Genomic DNA, 18,227 nt, shown 5'->3' on the forward strand with positions numbered 1-18,227 from the left:
GGTCGAAAGGCAGTTTTCAAGTGGGCAGAATGCCGAAACAAAGTACTTTGACTACACTACAGCGAATGGGTAGTGTAGTTCGAGTATTTGAGTTTGGCATTGGGCAGGGGGATCATGGTTCAGTGAGAAATAGGGAATTAGCCCATTTCCTCACTGTAGTGCGATCTCAGAATTGGTATATTTAATTTGTAGGGGTTGTGGGGGGGTGCAGTGGGGCATAGCCTCCCTTCAAAATAGTACAATTAACGTACCGTTGCCTGTAGAGTGTAATGGTACATTCATGTGCATAGCATGGGTGAATGATGTCACCTCCTGCTATGTCGAATACATCAAACTATGGATGTTGATGTATTAATTTTCGGCTTGGTTGCTGTTTTGAAATTCCGAATTCAGCATTTTGGGTTGACATTCTGACTGGTCGACCGATGCAGTTTTGGAATTTCAGTAGTAAACCTAAAAGTTTTACTTATGTATGGCATAAGTGACTCAAGCTCAGGAAGATGTTTTGGTTAGTCCGTTATGGATATCATAGTCCATTGTATGTCCTGAACACAACTAAGAAAAAGTGAAAAATAAGCTTCTTTATGTAGCACCTGGTGATGGTTGTACTAACTGCAACCCCTCAACTGACTTCCAGACAGAGTTATAATGTCAAATGCCACAAAGGTGGAAGCACTTAAAAAGTAGCACGTGATATTATGGCCATGTTCCACAGGTAATGAGTCTTAGTGCAGAGACAGCATGTCCCACAGGTAATGAGTCAAGGTGCAGAGACTTCACAGAGGTGTGCTGGATAGTGCTTCTGCAAGAAAAGAGAACATCGGTGAAAAGTTCCTCTGTGATGGGCTCATACCTCTTAGCCTCTAACACACAAATTCTGGATGAAATCAAAAATGGGGGGGATGATAAAGTCCTAAAATCAAGAATAGATTTTAAATATTGCTCTCACAGGCTTAGAAAGTTGCTAGAATAACAGGTTTTATAGGTTCATAGGTAGGTACTACGCTGTCAGCCCAAGGGCCTATGTAAGCCTAGCCATCAAGGTTTCCTGGCTTACGCCACCCAAGAAAGTTATTTTCCTGTGCCACTGTCGAGCAGAGACACAGAAGTGATCCCTAGGTTGTATTTCCTATTTCCCATCCACTCATCAAGATTTTTCTTGAAGAGTGCTAATGAAGAACTTTGCTTGACACAGATGGGTAGCCTGTTCCAGAGTATGGGAAGTCTCTGGGACAAGAATCTATCCCTCCAGCAAGTCCTGTTTATTGTGGTGACAAGGTTTAGGTCACTAGAGCATGTAGCTTAGAGGGATTGGGACTTCTTTAGGTGTAGCATGTCCAACAGCTCTGGGTTTGACATAGCTTTATATGTTAGGCAGAGATTACCTCGCTGTAGGCGCTATGCTAAGGAGTAAAGCTGGAGTTTTTTGAGGCGGTCAGTGTATGGCATTTGTTTGAAGCCAGTAATCCTCTTTGTGAGGTACTTCTGTGGCCTTTCCAGCTGCTGCAGATGTCTTGTGAGGTACATTTCAAAAGGGGCGTTGTACTCTATAATGGGTCTAATGAGTGTCGAGTAGAGGGGAACAATTACCTCTTTTTTCCTGGATGAGAACCCTTTTATGATGAGGTGTGCCATGTAGAAGGACTTCCTGACTACTGTGGCGATGTGACTATCAAAGGAGAGACTACTGTCCACCTGAGTCCCAAGGTCTCTTATCACACATTCGGTGTTAAGTAGATTGCTGCCTATGTGGTAGTTCATGGTTACAGAGTTTTTACCAAATGGGATGGCACTGCACATTTTGGCATTGAGCTTGAGGCCATGGCTCTGACACCAGGCATCTGTCTCAGCGAGGCCCTTCTGTAGGATGTCCACATCATTTGGGGACTTGACTATGGCTCCTAGTTTGCAGTCAGCTGCGAACTGCATTAGCCAGAGGCCTTCTGTGTTAGCCTGTACTTCAGAGAAGTAGATACAAAACAGGAGAAGTCCCAGGATGGAACCCTGTGGTACTCCACTTGTCACAGCTTTGAGGTTAGATTTGGAGTCTGCAACTTTTACAGCGTGGGTTCTGTCAGTGAGCCAGCTGGAAACCCATCTTGTGGCGTAGGGATTTATACCTAGTTTAGTGAGTTTAGCTATAATTCCAGAATGGGGGATAGTGTCGAAAGCCTTGGCGAGGTCAAGATAGGCTGTGTGAACCACCTTACCCTCATCTACGGCTTTGGTGACTGCCTCAAAGAAGTCGATCAGGTAAAGGAGACATGATCTGCCTTTCACAAACCCAAACTGGGTGGGATCCAGAGTTTAGAGGTTACCAATGTCTTTGTTTATGAGTTCCATGATGATACATTCCATGGCCTTGCAGACCAGGCTCGTCAGGTTAATAGGTCGATAGTTCCCGGGATCAGTGGTGACTTCCCCTTTGTGAAATGGGATAACTGTTACTGCGTGCCATTCAGTGGGCACAAAGCCTGATGCGAGGCTATTATTGAACATGGTGCTTAAGTGGGGAGCCAGTTTGTTCTGAAGTTCGTGTAAAACGCAGCCTGGGATGTTGTCCGGTTCCATGGATGCTGTGTTTTTGGCTTTAGAGAGTGCAGCTTTTACCTGCATAGTTGTTATTACAGGGACTCTGCATTCTTCCTGTATAGATATGGGCCCTTGGGGGTAAAGTTAGCACTGAACCTATCTGCCAGGATGTTGGCAATATCAGTTGGTTCTGTAATTTTCGTGCCGTTGTGCTGTAACTCAGAGCAGATCTGGGTGTTGCCATCGAGATTCTTGTCATAGCTATAGAATGCTTTGTGGTTGTCCTTAGAATTAGTGGCGATTTTGTTTTCGTAGCTAGCTTTGGAGGATCTTATAAGGGATCTCAGCTTCTTATTGAGGCTGACCAGGGAGCTCCTCCACTCATGGGATTTTACTCTCTTTTGCAACAGTTTCTTCCTTCTGTTGTACAGTTTGTTTATGGCAGGGGGCCACCAGATTGGTTTCCTTTTTTTGGAGGATAACGTCTTGGTTCTGTTTGGGATAGCACGATCCATGCACTCGTGTAAGTGCTTATAGAGTGCATTTGTATAGGATTCAGCAGTTGCAACTGTATTGTCCATCTGCATGCATGTCATGAAGTTCACCACTTCTGTCTTAAGAAGCATGAAGTTGGCTTTGGAGAAATTTTTTACCGTAGTTTCCTTAATGGGGAGTGGGGGCAGAATGTGGATATCAAGGGTGATTAGCTTATGGTCAGATCGGACCAACGAGGAGTTGACTTCAGGTGTGGAACACCAGTCACTCATGTTGGTAATGACTAGGTCTAGGCTATTGTTGCCCCTGGTGGTGGTGTGGATAAGTTGATCCAGGGCATTGGAGTTTATGAATTCCAGAAAGTGTTGAGCTAAAGAGTTGGTATACAAGTAGTTTTCTCAGTTAATGGTGTGGTAGTTGAAGTTGCCCATTATTAGGGTGTTTGGTTGAACCCTAATATTTTCCAGTACATCAAGAAAAGAGGAGTGGGAATCCTGGGGCATGGTGGGGGATCTGTAGCAAGCTACAATTTGGATTGCAGTTTTGCCCAGAGTTAGTTGCACTTAGATAACCTCGGATGCATTATGCTGAGCAGCTAGTCTGGAGGTGTCGATATCCTTTTGTATTAGCATGTATTTTCTGAAGGATATGATGCTGAAATGCAAATGTCACTAACTGTTTAGTGACTGATTGAACAATCCTCAGTGATTTGCCAGAAAAACAGAAAGTTTATGAGGAACGGAATAAAAGTTGTTGTTGTCTTTCGGCTTTTCCTGGTTAGGGGTCACCACAGCAGAACTCCAGTCCGCTAATGATTGGCAGTAGATTTTCACAAACGCCGAGGTGCCAGCTCAATGTTCAACCTTTAACGAAGGCACGTCCATTTACGCATGTCTTTCGAATGCCCACCCAACCGCGGGGAGGATATGCAGGCTCCACACAGAAGGCACTCCGTGCACTCCAGCCAAGAATCGAATGGGAGAACCTCTTGCTATGAGGCAACAACGCTACCGCTGCACCACCGCGGATGTAGGAACAGAAAGTATGAGGCAAAAACAATGATGGTCCCACACATTTTTTTTCTTTTGTGGGTTGCATTTCACCTCATCTTTAGATGAATTAGAGAGGTGTTTATTTCTCCTCCATTTCCAGAAAACAGTATTTTCATTTGTCTTGCCTCTCTTATGCTTTATGCTTTCAAAGTACGGTATTATGCCAAGGTACCCACTTTGACTTCTCCCAGACACAAGTCTTAGTACTCTGGTGTTGTTTTGTACCAGATGAAATGAATTACAGCCCTTATTTTTTCATAAAACCTTGGAAAGTGGACTTTGGTAGTTTTCATAGATTGTCGGTTGTCAGAGTCCTGTTTTCTTAACCCTGACCAGCATTTCTGTACTTACCACTTTGCATACCACCATTCTTTATTTAGCTAGCTCTTGAGTTCACTGTCTGTTCACAGAGGTTATACTTTCTTCCCATGATTACCTGAATAAACACAAATTCAAGCTAGTTAAGCTCTTTTCAAAATGTATTTGCATTTTTTCATGTGATGCTGTCATTTTTAGAATACCGCTGCTGTGATAGTTTAACCTTTTAAACCCTAGCCATGAAATAAGGTAAGTCATATTTTTGAGCTCTCTAAGAAGTGCTGGATGAAAGCAAAGTCATTTCAGTTAAGCTCTTCTCAGAATGCATTTGCATTTTTCTCTTGTTGCTGTCATTTTAAAAGTACCACTATTGCAGATGGTTTAACCATTTTAATCCCAGCTATAAGTAAGACAGGGTTTACCTTTTGAGATCCATCAAAAGTCCTGGTTGCAGTTCTGTAAAAATTACATTTCAGATTCAGCCTTAAAAGAATCACTTGTCTTATTTCACGCAAGACTGTGACTTAAACTTTGTCTGTATTTAGAATCAAGGAGCCTAACTAACAGCTATAAAAAAGTTGATTTAGTAAATCTTGGAAAGTTTCAGCATTTATTCACAGCAGTATTTTTTGTAACATTGACCTTTGCGGTTTACATTGCCCTTTTCGGTGTGCTATTTTGTAGACATTATTTTGTGAAGTCCTATGTAAAATAATTTTGCAGTAAAACAAAATAAAAAAAAAAATCCATTTCCAGTTTGTAGCATAAACTGAGAAGTCATAAAAATTGTGTATTTTTCATTTGCACAGAGAGATAAAGCCCCAACGACAGCCCAAGTGACTTGAGTTCAGTTAATGGCACAGCCATGTACAGGAGCTTGCAAGCCTCTTGGGGGGGGGGGGGTTGAATAGTGCATTGTTAAGAGACAGACACTTTTTGTGGCAGAGTCCAGGTTTTAGAGCAGCTGCAGTACTAGGCTTGTGGGTGAGACTGGGGTGCATTGGGGTTCATTGCCGTCTGAAAATGTCGGAGACATTCCTATGTCACACCTAATAGCATACCTGTCAGTCACTTAGCTGAAGAATCAGAGACAGAAGCAAAAAAATAGGGAAGACAAAAGCCCAAAATTACGGACAAATTTTAAATATTGCTCTTGTGTACTTATAAAGTTGCTAGAATAGCAGGCAGTGCATTAACATGCATTTTCTGAGGATTATAATGTTTGAAACTGAAATGTCTGGTATTATTATTATTATTATTAGTAGTAGTAGTAGTATTATTATTTTACACTCTTTACCACCATTGTCTATTCATCATCAGCCTCACTCCAAGGCCAATTTAGGGTGAGGATCAACTGCGAGGAGGCATAATTTACACAGCTATCAGGAGTCGTCTGAAGTTTTTCATGTTTGGTTCTCCAGTCCCTATGCACATTACCTGATGAAGGGGAGGGGAGGGGCATGCAATGGGATGACAGCAGAAGATGCCTCCCCCACCTCTGCAAGGGACATTCTCTCCAGACATCCCTGCATCACCCCCTCATTCATGAGCAACAAGCTGTTTGGCCTCCACCTGGAACCACCATTATTCAGTGTGTCCTTATGTAACTGAAAGCTCTGCCTCCTTCCAGGAGAGGTGAGGTGGCCACACCTCTTCACTTCTCTTCCCTGCATGGCTTCTTCATTGTAAAGGTCGTTAAATGAAACACATTCACCGAGGATGCATTTGCCAATCCAGCCACTGTGCCACAAAGCCAGGCTGACCTTTTTGTCATTATTTAGTGACTACAGCCCTCAATGACTTGCTAGAAAGCAACATAAATTACAAGGAAAAGCCCAAACATTTGAGACAAAATCAGGGACAGTTGGAAGCTATTCCTAATTGCAAACAAGTGACCTATAAGAATGTTCCAGCAGGTGGAGGTATGGCCTCCATTCTCTGGAGTTAAACCAGAGCCTTTGTGAAAAGCAATGCTGGCTGTCATAGGGAAATCATTCACTAGCTGTGAAAAGGGGCTTGGGAGCCATGTCTGGAGGGGTTATTCTAAAAGTAAATAACTTAGTCAGACACAGAATTGAGAATGTACAGGCTTAGGGGAACCACCCTGACAGAGAAGCAAGCTGAACTTGGAATAGTGTGAAACTGCGGGCAAAAAAGTCTATAACCTCTATCTATAATGGAATGATCTTGAGTTTGAACTTCACCTCAATCAACTTGTTCATTGAAACATGACATGTAATAGATAAGGACCACTAGACCCACCTAGTGTACCCATTTTAATAAAGTTTGGATTGTCTTGTACATGTCCATTGCATTGTGAGTCCATCAATGTCTTTGATTTTGTGACTTCCTTGGGATAGCTATTCCTTTTATCAGTATAATTCTTTATGAAAAAACATATCTTCACATTCCACTATGAGTGACTTTCAGACTTGTTTTTATTAATCATTCTCTTTGAAAGATACTACCTTCTAGTTATTTTTTTCTTTGGGTGGGATTTAAAAGATTCTTTCATGTCCCTTAACTCTGCCCTTTCAACAAGCAGCGTATCTGAACAGTATTTGCAGATGAGTACATATTGAGTGCTACATTTTTGGTCTACCTTCATGTCTTCTGATAGTGACTGTACAGCAGTTTTTGAAGCAGTTTTGTTCTGTTCCCCATATGCTTGCCATCTATCTAGCGTCAACACGACTGCTCATTTGTTCCCCATTATAGTGGAGAAAGCTGTTATTTGTGTACCAACCATCCAGACATGTTCCCCTCTCTCCCTCTCTCTGTCTGTCTATCAACTAGGTATTAGAGTCACAGTGGGCCACACTGTCTCCCTTGTCTCCCAGGAAGGGCAAGCTGATGACATCTTCTCACTCCCACTCTCCCCTGCCTGTCTAGGCCATTAATTGATACTGAGTCATCTGGTCATATTCAGGACTTCACTGCACTCTTATCCCCCTCTGCCTAGCTCATTCAGTACCTGAGACATTAATCAGTCTTAGACTTTTTCTGGAATGCTTCCCCTTTGTCTTTCTGTTTGTACAAATATGACTCATAAACTGCATGCACTCGATGAAGTTAAGTGAGTACAGAGAGACAGAGAGACAGAGGATGTAGTCCACATAATTCTTTACTTTGTTGTTAGTGTTTCTGATGCCTATAGACTGTCTTTCCTTTTTCAGTTTTGGTATCTCATCATCTATTTATTTATTTATTGTCTTTTGTTATCCGGCTTAGTCCAGCTAGGCTGGTGGTCCATTTTCAGTAGAGATCTGAGGAGCAAAGCTCCATACAAATGAAAAATAAATAAATAAAATAACAATAGCAAAGATTACATCATAAGTAATGTATCATCAATGGTGGTGCAGCGGTAGCGTTGTTGCCCCACAGCAAGAGGTTCTCCCGTTCGATTCTCGGCTGGAGTGCGGGGAGTGCTTTCTGTGTGGAATCTGCATGTCCTTCCCACGGTTGGGTGGCGTTTGAAAGACATGTGTAATGGGCGTGCCTTCGTTTAAGGTTGAATGTCAAGCTGGCATGTTGGCGTTCGTGAAAAATCTACTGCCAATCATTAGCGGACCGGAGTTCCGCTGTGGCGACCCCTAACCGGGAAAAGCCAAAAGCCACAATAACAACAACATCATAAGTAATGTGAATTTGCATAGGTAGCTACATACATTCATGCCATATATGCATATGAGTATGTATTATCATACATTCATGTGAAATGGACATTAACAAAGCATAAAATTCAGCAAAATCAATAGCTAAAAAGTACAAGAGATAGAAACCTGTAGTAAATATGTAGATTTACAAAAGGCAACATAAAGAAATGCACTTAAAAAAATCATTAATGGCTAAAACCAAGTTGGTAGAGATGAAGAAAAAGTATTTGAAATGAAGGGTAGAAGTAGAGGGGTGGGGAGGAAAGATTAGGAGAATACAGAGAGTGAAAGAAAGCAGAAATGAGAAGGGGGTGGGAAGTATAGTAGGTAAGGAAGAGAAGCGACTAGATTTAAGTTTAGTATTGCAAAATGGTACAGCTGAGGTGCCACTGTAATAGTTTTTATAAAGTTATATTAAAGTAGGGAGAGGGGAAATTGTTGTAGTCTAACAGTTGGGTGAGTATATGTTAGCTAGGGTGGTGACAGGTGCAGGAAGGAGAGTTGGCATGGTAGTTCTTCAATTCTCTTTTGAAATGAATTGGAGATTGGATAGAACATAAATTGGTTGGGAGTTTGTTCCAAGTTTGAGACAGAGAACATTTATAAAGTAATCTGCCTATTGCTAGTGCTACGGAGAGGTCAAGAAGGTTTGTATAGGGATAGGAGGTGGACAGGGAGGGGACAGTCTGCAGGTCTGTAAGGTAGAGCATGTGTAATCAGTAGCTGAGAAAGGTGGATTAGTTGTGGGAATTCAAGCCACTGTAGTTTTTTAAGGCAAGACAGTGATGGGATATGTAAGGGGTGTTACTGGCAAATCTGGCTATGTGGTTATAAGCTTGTTCCAGTTTGGTTACAAGATTTGCCTGAAGGTGGAAATATGGGAGAAGTAAGCAGGGGAGGAGGTAGGCTTGAGCTAGAGAAGTCCTTGAGGAGATGGATAAGTATTTTTTGTTTCTGTGTAGTACACCAAGTTTTTGATTGCTGTTTTTGATGGATTGTTTGATATGATGGTCAAATTTCAGTTGATCATCAGTTGTAATTCGTAGAAGTTTGGTATGGGAGTCGGGGAGCTATCTATGCTCATTTATCACTCATTGTTTTTGTACAATGTCCATGGCTTTGAAACTTCACATTAAATACTTTTGCTTTACATATGACATAAGCAAAAGTCCCTAATTTTCCTTTCTACTCTTAATTGCACTTTAGTCATGGAGAAGACATTTGTATTATCTGCATTGAGACCCGTTTACTAGAGTATCATTAATATTAAATTTTGTGGTGAAACTGGAGAACTCCATTGTGGGTTTAGTGTAAGTTGGCCTCTTTATTTAGTTGTCCATTCAGCTTTTGACAGAGGTAACCTTTTTTATTATCCACTCAGTTATAACTAAGGCAGTCGTTTTGGAATCCATACCAGAGCTACCTAATAAGTGTATTAAACTTTTAAGTAGAATTGATTCATAGAAACAGACAACTGGTGCCAGAGCCATGGCCTCAAGCTAAACGCCAAAAAGTGTATAGTCATCCACTTTGGCAAAAACAAAGTGCCCACAAATTACCACATAGGTGGTAATCCATTAAGTACAGAAGAAGTCATTAGGGACCTGGGGACCCAAGTTGATAGCAATCTCTCATTTGACAACCACGTGGCCAAAGTGGTTAGAAAAACATTTTATATAGCCCACCTAATCATGAAGGGATTCACATCTAGATCAGGGGAGGTCATTGTGCCTCTTTACTCATCCCTCATCAGGCCCATAATTGAGTACAATGCCCCTTTGGGATGTACCTTACCAGACACCTGCAGCAACTGGAAAGACCCCAAAAGTACCTCACCAAGAGGATCAAAGGGCTCAAACAGATGCCATATGCTGCCCGGTTAAAGAAACTCCAGCTCTACTCAGTGGCATACCGCCTGCTCAGAGGCGATCTGTGCCTGACATATAAAGCCATGTCCAACCCAGAATTAATGGACATGCTGCACCTCAGAAAATCCAAATCCCATCGAGCCACGCACTCGAGAGACTTGAACCTCAGCACTGAAATAAATAGGACATGCTGGAGGAACAGATTCATAACCCAGAGGCTCCCTTCACTCTGGAATAAAATCCCAGTCCAGTTTAGGCAGAGTCCCACATTGACTCTCTTCAAGAGGAATCTTGATGAGTGGATGGGAGATCGTAGGTTTACCCCAGCTATCACTTCTGTGTCACTGTTAGACAGAGGCACAGTATACTAACCTCAAAAAAAGGCATAGCAAAATTAATTTAAAATGGGTGGCAAAAGCCAAACACACTCTGGCTAGGCTTATAAATGCCCTAGGGCAGATAGCCTAGTATGAATCTATGAACCTATCAGAATATTGAAGTAGCTTGCTTCTGCATCTCTCTCTTGATTCTCACATTGGCCAGCCAGTCCAAGAAATCATTGAGTTTGTTTGCAACATGGGATGAAATTTAAAATAGGAGGATACTCTTTGGTGCAGTCTCTCTTTTAAGCTACCCTAAACAAATATCTGTAATATTGAAATGTTTAAAAAGGAGCACAGTCACTGAAATGTGGTGGAATCCTGTACAGCTCACCTATGGCAAAGGCACAGGAATGTAGTAAAAGCAATTTTCGGTCAGCAGTTGCAGCAAGCTCCTTGCAGTTGCTTGTATCTTGTGACCTTATCACTGCACAACTTCCTCTAGCAGTATATTCAAGGTTCCACCACCCCATCAAGAAAGTCATATTCCCTATATTTAGTCTTAAGAAACCCTCCTTCACTGTCATTCATGTATCTGTTTCCCATCCCATTTTATTCCTTTTCTGTTCTCTACCCTGATTTGTATTATGCATTAATTGCTTCTTTTTCTCCAGCATTGTGATTATTTTTACCACACTGAGCCTTTTCCTTGTACTCACTAACCAGCGGTTTTAATACTGCCTTGGGAAGAGCCTGATGCACTGCACTTGTAGTTGCTGTAGTCATCCATTCATTGACCTATGCACTAGTATGCCCACATCAGGAATACAGCAGTGAGCTTTGGCTGCCTTACAGAGTAACAGAGAGAAAGATGGAGAAAAAGAAAGTGTTCACAGACTATAATCAGAGTGGTGATAAATAAATTGTAGCATGGCATCTATATTTCTGTAGTTATATATCTGACAGTAAACCTCAGCCTTCTTTGATGTCCCGTGCCTGCTGTCTGTTTCTCATGTCATATCATGATTTAGCCTGGAAGAGATAATACAGCAGATACATTTTTTTCATCTTTTCTTCCTAAATGTAGTCCAGATAATGCATAAGCCATCCAATGGTTTATTTTACTTATCTGTAGAACTTTATGTTCTTTTTTAAATGTTTAAGCTATACTTGCTACCTCTTTCTTCACTCTGCAAACTTCAGTAGGTCAGGATGGAGGAGCTTTGTCCATTACTCGAACATATGACCAGAGCCAGATCTTGGTCAAATGGAGCCCTAGGTGGGGTAATGGATCACCCCCCCCCCCAGCAACACCCTTCAGCCCTTCCAGTGTCCCATTACTTGGCTATTTCTCCCCAGTTACCATAAACACTGTTCAAACCTGTCACTGTGCATGCTGTTTTCTTCTTTACTTCAACAATTATTAGAGATTTAAAACTTTTATTTCAGAACTTATAGCACAAACAGTGATAGCCATTTGCTAAACAAAACAATACAGTCTCACAGTGAAAACAGACCTACCATGAACAGTAAGCTTTTCTGCCCTTGAAACTCACATTTATTGAAATGGCATTGAAACAGACATTCAAAGAAAATGCATCTGTCCACTGGTGGATTAAGTTTACCTGTGGGCTGTTTTCAAATTGTAGGCCATCTGCACACACTTTTTGGACTAGGCATACATGCATGTGTTCTTTGATGCACCATCCTAAGTGTATTAAATTATATTCCTTGTATAATACACCGACACTTGTTAGTGTATTTTAAATGTATAGTTTTGAACATGTTTCCATTAAGCAATGAAACAAAAATGTATGAACCAATAATGACAAAGCTACCCATTACAGAAGATTTCGACCAAAAAGGCCACTCAAACTTCTATTGTTACAATCCATCAATACCAGCCAATATACACAATCTCTGCAGAAGAAAAGGTCATCTGAATAATTCCACATTATAGTGATCTATAAAAAAATGAAGAGGCTGCTGCTGGCAAACAACTTTACTTTTCATTGTTTCATCTGCAAATTCAGTGCCTGCTGCCCTCAAAGAATACATTGCCCATGTTACATTAAAAAAATGGTAAGCTGGTAATATTGCAGTATGTGTGATCTATAAAAAAATGAAGAGGCTGCTGCTGGCAAACAACTTTACTTTTCATTGTTTCATCTGCAAATTCAGTGCCTGCTGCCCTCAAAGAATACATTGCCCATGTTACATTAAAAAAATGGTAAGCTGGTAATATTGCAGTATGGAATGGCTGTCACACCAGCAACAGGATCATAGTTAATAGGTATCTCATCCAAAGGAAGACACACCTAGGAGTGCAGCATCACTCCAGCTACATGGTGTGGGAGTAGAACCCACAGCCTTCTGCACCAAAGGCAAGTATGCTACCTGTTGTACAACTGACACTGTTTTCAGATTTTATAGCACAGACATTAATGGTGGTCACTTGCTAAACAAAACAGACTTAGAATGAGCAATAGTAAACTTCTCTTCCATTGAAACTCAACATTCTTTGAAAATGCATGGAAACTTAACAGTCCTTGAAAATGCACTTTCTGGTGGCAGCTTGGTAGTTGGTACAGAAGATTCAGGCTCTAGCTCCTGTAATCAAAGTTCAGAGTTTGAGCCTGAATACATTAACCAACCTGCTATCCCTAACTGGGGCATTTTATTTACACACACATGTTTCATTCATAATCTCTGTAATGTGCTTGCCAGCACATATCTTTCATCCAAAACCTAATGGCAAGTCTCCACAAAAATCAAAATTCCCCACTCTGTTCAAATGTTGTTTAAATGTGTGTGCATCTTTAGTACAACACATGCAGCGACACTACTAAGGATGTACTCTGTGTGCACTCTTAAAGACGAAATGTAAGCTTTGTGGTGCCCCCCCCACCAGCAGGCCCTGTGCAACTGCCTTGGTCACTTAAAGCTGGATCAGGTTCTACATATGACAATATTGACAAAAAAAGGCCCATTACATGAATCCATATAATTGTGGTTGTTGGCCCCTTGTTTGCTCATTTTTTCCTGGTCCTTTCCTCTTCCATTTTCCTAGGCAAACTGGAAAACATTAGTTAACCTTCATTCCTTATTTCAAAGTCATATGCTTTCCCAATGAACATGATTATCTTAAGTCATTGTTGTGTGTTGTCCTATCCAGGAGGCATTTATGACCCATTTGCTTCCTAAACTCTGTGCCACCCACTTTTGTCAGACATGGTGATGTGCTCATATCATTTGTAATAGACTGCCACTCTTTCTTTCGTAATGACATTTACTTTGCTCCCTTTTGGTTACTGTCTGTGTGAACTCTGTAAGGTTGCCAAAGTTCATTGAGGCATTCCCAATGTGGCCTTACAAGTGCCAGGTTTTACAAGTGAATGACTAGAACAGCTCTTGTGTCTACTGCCATATTTTTACCCAGCAGATTCCCACTGGCCTTAACAATGGCATTTTGTATTACTTTGCGTGATTCATCCTAGAGGAGAATTATATCCTCAAGAGCCCATTCCTGATTGGTCTGCTGTTCTCTGTTGGTAAGATGGTTTGCACTCATGAGCTCTCCCAGCCTTCTCTATACTTTGTTTGGCAGTTTATTGTGCAATGGTATGGCTGGGATATGCAGAATTTTCCTTAGGATGGAAGGGACATTTAACAAGACTCAGTTGCCATTCTTCTTCTTAGATGCACCCTTTGTGCCAGGGCATTATTGCAGCCATCTTCTGCTTGCCAGCATGTCTCTTTCATCTGAACCCTAATTGGAATACTCCATAAAAATCTCCCCCTCTCTTCTGTTCTGGTTGAAACCAAACAGGTTAGCCATTGGTTCTTTTTAAGCACTACAGCCCAACTTACTGAGTATTCAGGGATGTAGCTGTCCCTGTGCCTTCCATTCTCAAATTCATTCAGGTTCTGTCTGTACTTCTTTACCGGTCTTTCCTTCCTTTTTACTTACGTGTCCATCTATATCCACAGTGGAACCTGGCCTTTCTGTTTCTTTGTAAATACCAGAGTGAAGATTATATTGATTATTTAACATGATTTCCAACCTGCTCATAATTCTTCCTCTCTTTTTTTTCTGCCCCACTGTCCAGATATATCTTAAATGTTGCCCATACCTCATCCCTGTTAGCATATCTGTTTTGAGCTACCTCCTTGATCTTTCTAATGATATTTGCTGCTTCCTTCTGACATTTTCATGAGTATCCTCATATTTTCCTCCTCCTGGTTTTCATACCTTTGTATACCTTCATATTAAATCTCCCATGATCCCTTCTGTTATACAGCCTGGCCTTCTTAGAGTTTTCTGTTTTTTTAACTAGGTCCACATAAGAAGAGTGGATGTTGTTGTCCATATCTATGCCTTCTGTGACCTTATCAAAGAAATTAATTAAGTTGAAAAGATAGGACCTACCTTTTACAAAGCTACATTGGTTTGGTTACTCAGTACATTGGCCACTTTTTTTCTTCCGATGGTCTTATTTTTGCTGATGTATGTTGTATTGTTTTTTCAGCTACTGTCTTATGATGAGATCAAATGCCTGAATAACTGCTGCCTTTTCTTTGAGTAGAGTATGTCTAATTCAGACTAATGTTAGAACAATAATAGCTACATAAGAAGGGTGTGTTTCAAACCTAGACTCCGATTAAACAGTAGACTCAGATGTGTAGTATTCAGGAAGTATCACCACTGTAAGAGTTACATAGTAGGGTGGGACTTCAATGTACATGGCTCAGTCCTGTCCTTTAGTCATATGATAAACTAGTGTACTGTAATGAGAGCAATCCCCTTTGTTTCTCAACAATATTCAGCTGCCAGAACTTGATTAGATGGTTGTTTCATGGAGGCTAGGGTGTTTTTGTGGGGGGTGTGTAGGTTGCTAGCTGTGTTTTGTGTGTGCAGGGTATAAAAGTTTCATTCCATTTACAATGTGTACTGTTAGTGTGACAGGCTTTTAGGAATGTATCTCTGATGACGTAGGTTTTTGATGATGTGCCAAGTAGATATGCATTTTTTATCATGCTTTATATGGACTCTTAGGATAAAAAGTATATGTTTAATACGTATAGTGCAGTCATGGATCTGTATATAGTGTGTGTGTGTGTGTGTGTGTGTGTGTGTGTGTGTGTGTGTGTGTGTGTGTGTGTGTGTGTGTGTGTGTATTTCTTGGTTGACGTGTCACCCTGGGGCTTAAATTACTTTACCTTTCATATCATTTCACTTTATGATTAAATATCCATGTAGTAAGTATCCCTTTCAAACAGGTATCCTGAAGGCAAAGCACTGCTTCATCACACACTGTCATGCCTGTAAGTGGGTTAATATGCAATCAGTATATAGTGAGTATTTTTATAACAAGAGATGAAATAGCTGTTTACAGTTTTAGCTGTGCAGTGGCCAAGAGCACATTGCTATGCAGAAAGAGAGAGAGAGAGAGAGAGAGAGAAGGAATCACTAGCATCTGTTAGATGTGGTATTCACATATGGACCTATCACTGGCCACACCAGTGCTTTGGTAAAGAGGCCAGTGGTGTATACTTAAAGAGTAGCAATCCAAGGCTCTTTCCCACACTGTGTACTTATAGATCCATACCAGAATCTGAGATGTTCTATCCCCAGAAACCATCTACTGCTTCTGCAATCTGTAGAAGGCATTGAGACAAGCAGTGGGAAGAAGAAACCCATAGAATGGGGACACTTTAAAAATCAAGTGTTTGAATGCCACATTCTGTTACTAATGCTGATTGCAACTTAAGATGTATTCTTGAAGCAGGACATAGCCACAACTGAAGAACACTTTTGTTTTTCATTTAATCCCATTACACTGGTTTATTTTAGCAGTTCCTGTGTCTGGTTTGGAAGCATGTGTGAATAAACCTTGCTATTAAATGTTATTTGTTCCATGTGGCAGGCTCTCTTCCTGAAATTTGTCAAAGGGCAGAATGACACAATGCAAATAGTCACATACTCAGCTGCTGACTTAATTAGGTGGAAGAGGAAATCCTCTGCAGCCATTTATGAAGGGTTAATTGGACTAAGTACATTAGGTGTGGGAACACTACACATGCAGCTTTCCTTTCCCTGACTTAGTTAAAAACATTTATTTAAGATACTGAAGTTCAATCTTGCAGCACAAAACTCTTCCAATTCTTTTGACAGAAATATTTACTAGCTGTGATGCAGTATCTATATTAGAGAATTACAACAAACCTATAAAGTGTTCATTTACAAGTCATTTGTCCTACCATATATATGTGTTGCCAGGCATTGTTCTGGCCTACCTCTGCTCCTTTGCTTGGCAGTGCTGTTTCATGTGCTTTTCCCTCTTATGCTTCACTGCCTCTCAGCAGAACTTTCTATTGCCCTATGGGCTTTACTTTTCAAACCTTTAAGTACAGCTATGTGTTCTTGGTCTTTAGTATTTTATTTATTTAGCTGTTTAAACCTAAACACGGTATGTCATAGAACAATAAATGTAGATCAGGCTGATAGAGTAGCAGAACAATGTGGCTGAAACGGAAAGCATGGTCACAGACTACAGGTACTTCTTCCAGACAGGTAATCTTTGTAACACCAGGATGTAACACTCCTCTCCTCAAAGCTAGCTGCTCTTACAGATAAGTTAATTGTAATACCAGCTGCGTGCAGACAGATTAGTCACAGTACTTGCTGGTTTTACTAACCATCTACTCGTACATGTGATGTCCTCAGAACTTCTTACTCTCCCTTCTTGTGCCAGCATGTCCTCACTCCTGTGAAGTACTACCTTCACATACTGTTATTCCCTCGTCCTTCAGCTTTTTCACTACTGCCATATCTCCACTATTGTCCTTACTACTGCCGTGAAGTATGTCACAGGTGACTCAGTCCCATCCCTATTCATGTGCTGTTCTGAATACTGTACTCACGCATGTGATGGGCTTAGTACTGTCCTCGCAGTGGCATTCTTCTCAGTCATGGTCCATGTTTAGTATTTTCTTTATACTCAACATCGGTAAGTACTAGGCTAACCGCCCTTGTGGAACATTTTAAGCCTAGCCACTTTCCCTCATTGAGAATCAAACTCTGTACCACTTGTTGGTAAGGTAAATACCTTAAGAATGATACCAAACCCTGTACTTCTTGTTTATGAGGTAAACATATTAACCATTATGCCAATCCCCAACCCCGTGTCTAGTACTGTCATCACATATGCCTCAAGTGACCCCATACTATCCATATTCTTGTACTGTGCTGAGCACTGACCTCACTCACAAGTTGTGCTTAGTACTGTCCTCACACTGGCATTGTTTTCAGTCATGGTCTGAGTTTGGTACTTCCTTTTCCTCTTTACATAGTACAGTCATCACTGATGTCACTCATGACCCAGTGATGCCCCTAATCATGTACTCTTTCTAGTACTGTGCTAATAGTATTGTCCTCACACTGGCATTATTCTCAGTCATGGTCTGTGTTAAGTACTTTCCTTATGCTTTTTGCCTATTACTGCTGTCATTTATGTCACACATGGCCCAGTGCTGTCCCATTTCATGTGCCATGTCTAGTAACTGCACGTGTTCTGTGCTTAGTATTATCATCATTACTATTCTTTGTCCGGTGTTGTTCTCACCCACATTCCGTATCTAGTACTTTCCTTATTCTCTTTGCATAGTACTGTTATCACATATGTCACTCATAACCCAGCGATGCACCTAGTCATGCACTTTGTCTAGTTCTGTGCGAACACATGTTCTGTGCATAGTATTGTCCTCACACCTGCACTTTGCCCATCACTGCGGTCAACAATTTTCCATGTCTACTACTGTTCTTATACTGTATGCCAAAACTGCTGCTATGTGTGTCACACGTGACCAATTACCTACCTGTTTATGTACTGTGCCTTCTGCTGTCCTAGTGGCTGTTCTGTTTATAGTATCATCACTCCTGCTCTGTCCCCAGCATTGTTCTTTGTCATTTTCCATGTTTAGCAT

The 18,227-nt window shown here is 41.1% G+C and overlaps 1 protein-coding gene across 12 annotated transcripts in view; it reads left to right on the forward strand.

The window, feature by feature from the left end:
• Positions 1 to 18,227, forward strand: part of TCF4 (transcription factor 4) — a 2,211,973-nt gene that overhangs the window by 1,998,130 nt on the left and 195,616 nt on the right. The gene's annotated exons all lie outside the window — the stretch shown is intronic.

This window comes from Protopterus annectens, chromosome 1.part1 (assembly GCF_019279795.1).
Source record: "Protopterus annectens isolate FY-2018-M chromosome 1.part1, PAN1.0, whole genome shotgun sequence".
In the NCBI taxonomy this organism is placed as follows: Eukaryota; Metazoa; Chordata; order Ceratodontiformes; family Protopteridae; genus Protopterus; species Protopterus annectens.